We start from the raw sequence: 3,709 nt of genomic DNA on the forward strand, positions 1-3,709 counted from the left end.
TTTGCTAGCGTTTATGCGCGTTTTCAGAAGTAATATGAGAAGCAAAGACTGGGAGGAAGAAGAAGACGAACAAGTGCTGAAGAGAAGAAGAAAATCAAGACGGAGTAGGAAAGGTGGAAGAAAGGAAAGAGGCTAAAGAAGCAACTTTTGTTTTATTATCTTGCTTAGTATCATCTTCGTTCCACTGTGCCTGCTTCAGATAAGAAACATGATTTCATAGAAAAAAAAAAATTATCTTGAATTAGGACAGCTGGATCCTGTGTTAACCATATATCTTTTATTTTGTTCTGCATGTGTTATTCTTGTTTCATTTAATTTCCCTTTTGTTTGTACCATACGAGATGAGTTGTAATTCACCTTATAAATTTTTTTGTCTACATTTCATTTTATTCTCTCTGCCCATGGAGCTATTTTTTCAGTTATATATTGTTTATTTTGATACCATTTGATATATTACATTATCTATTCGAAGTTTATTCAAATGAGTATTCTTTTAAACATACACTACTGAGAAAGTATCTAATTTCATAGCGACACAGTTGTATATTGATTTATATGTTTTCGAACACGTACTGCGGTTGGGTATAAACTGTTACTTTAACAGAAATTTATAAGAAATTTATGATAAAAACGATTTCATTTAAAAGGAATTCGAATGTACACCAAAGACTGCGAAATAATTGTTGATCGCTGACATGGAATGTTAACTAAACCTACTTTCAAGACGATCGTAGCATCAAATCTGCAAAATGTTTCAAAATTCCAATTTCTACTTCGAGCTGTATAATCTACTGTGAGGATCCAGATGGACTTTTCGGTAATTTGACCAGCAGCGCCAACGCCTGTGAGCCAAGTCTCAGCACCGCCGACGCTCGTGAGCCCAGTCTCAGCACCGCCGACGCTCGTGAGCCCAGTCTCAGCAGCGCCGCGGGCGACTTCCTCTGAGTTCGCTTCTAGAGGACTGAACTCACGCGCCTGTTGCCCCCAAGGGAGGCCTTGAGTCGCTGACTACTTCACGTGTAATCACACAGGCAGGCAGACGCAGGAGGGGGTCAGCTGTGGAGGGTTGTCCTCTCTAGATTAGTTCCTCCCCTGTTTCTGCATATTCTAGAGGCGCTGTAGTGAAAGGAGACACGCCCTGCCATTGATATATTTAGTTACAGAATATATAATTGGAGTGGCAGAGGATTAGTGTTAAAGCTGCTTAGTGTGGTTTCGTTAACCCTGCCAATTCTTTTTTTGGACTCTGACATACGCCATTATTTTGTGACGTCATAAAAACGTCACATTCTGACTGCTCGTGCGAACTTTTTCACGGAAGGACTCTAGGATAAAGATTTTTTTTTTTTTTTTTACCATACACATATGTTTTGTGTTCATCGCAACTGTACAATCAGAGTCTTACTTTGATATTTTGGAGGTTTTTGCTTGGCAAGTTTTTTGTTATGAATTATTCACTAAGAAAGAGAGGGAGAGAGATAGAAACAGACGATGCGAGAAACTTGTCATTGATATGAAATTCGTATTATTAGCTGCCAGCCTATAAAATTGATTTTCAAACTTTATTTACAATCGTCACCAAATGATTTCTTTTCAATCCACCCATATCTCTCTTATAGTATTTTCCCTCATTTTCCTGCATTACCTTTGTTATCATAGCTGATATACCCATCATAAGCATCATTATGAAGAATAGGAGGAATAGATTTAGAGAGAGAGAGAGTGGAAAATATTCAGAGATTGACCATCATTAAAGTTACCATTATCGTTTTCATCATAGTCGTTATAAGTAACACTTTTATAATAAGTATACACTATCCCTACCATGATGACAATTGCCTTTATTACTGTTCTAAATATCATCATCTTTATCCTCGCATCACCATCACCATCTTCATCATCGTTTTAATTATCAATATCCTTTGCATTACTCTTATTTATATCAGTGTTATCTTTATTAGTACTGTCATTGTTATCATCATTCTCATTTCAAATACTATTAGTATGACAGGTGTTAAATTTAGTATTATTATCATCACTGTTGTGATTACACTTATCATTATCACTATCTATGTTATTATCTCATGTGGTTGTACTCATTAGTTTTAGCATTAGTATGTATTATGTTTTCATAACTATATCATGATTATTGATATTACTCTTATAACAATTATTATCATTATGCTATTATTATTTTCATTTTCATCATTATCATTCTTATTATTATCATGGCAACAGCTGAACATCCTTTAATGTGGGACAAATATTGAAGAAATGGTCACTAAATGTTAGCAAAAAGTAGCGAGTTGGGAAGAAATGCCACATGTTATAGAATAAAAATTGAAGAAACGGGATTGCATTTTACATGTTCAGCAGGAATCATCGGTGATAACTCTTAGATATCTTGACTTTTGTGAAACGGATATCAGCAGATAGCTGGCCAGTGTCCAACGTCTTCTAATGGACGGTTGTCGAGGAATATGTACGAGATCAACTAATGCAGTTATATGAACTTAGGAGAATATGAAACTCAGTGAGATGGATATTGCATTTGATGGATTTATTAACAGCATGTATGGAGGAGGGAACAAATGCAGTTATTTAACTTTAAGAATTACAATAAAAAAAAATTTTGTTTGCGATCGAGGTATATGTTATAGACTCGCAAACGAGAGTGGTAACACCTGTAAATAAACTATATGACTTATTGATATTTTTTAAATACGTATTCGAATGATATTGATGAGTAGGAAGTCTGTGATGAGTAGTGATATGAACGATAATGAAAACTTCAGTGGATATGCCAACAAGATAAGTTAAAAAAAAACATGCCAGTGTAGACAGACCGTATACACTTATCTGCGCATGCGCCATAATACATCATGTGTCGTCTGCACTTGCAACTGGACCATAATTATTGCATTACTAATATAGTTATTTGATAATGTTATCTGTAAGAATTTCAATGTAATATCCTGCACTATGCGGTGTATACGCGTGGTCTTTATATTTTGGGTACCACTCAGTGCAGTGCAGACGACACATGGTGTATTATGGCGCATGCGCAGGTAAGTGTATACAGTCTGTCTACACTCGCATGTAGTTAAAAACATGCAAGTATATCTTTATATTTTCCCAGCATTTCTCTTCATCATAATGCTTAGTTGAGATAAGTAGGTAGATAGATAGAGGGCAAATGAGTAGATGGGAGAGAGAGAGAGAGGGAGGGAGGGAGATAGAGAGTCCTAATATTAAACATACAAAAAACGTTGGTAGATTTTTTCTTCATTCTATCTATCTATCTATCTATCTATCTATCTATCTATCTATCTATCTATCTATCTATCTATCTATCTATCTATCTATCTATCTATCTATCTATGCGGAATTTTAATTATAGTAAAATTCGTAAAAATAGCAAATGTTTCCGTGGTGTAGTGATTAGCACACTTGCTTATTACGCGACAAACTCGGGTTCGAGCCCCAACGGGGACGACAGCAGACGATTTTTAAACATGAATTTCTGTTTGCATCTCTATCTACTTACCTACCTTTCTATCTATCTGCTCTTGTTTCTGTCTCTTTTCTTGTTCATATTGTAAAGGTGTATGGAGGAATTGGAGCGTTTGATTTTGCTTTTTTTTTTTTTTTTTTTTTTTTTTTGAGGTGGGTGTTTGGGCGCGTTTTCACAATTCTGTTATTTCTCTCA

This window comes from Penaeus vannamei, chromosome 24, assembly GCF_042767895.1.
Source record: "Penaeus vannamei isolate JL-2024 chromosome 24, ASM4276789v1, whole genome shotgun sequence".
NCBI lineage: Eukaryota > Metazoa > Arthropoda > Malacostraca > Decapoda > Penaeidae > Penaeus > Penaeus vannamei.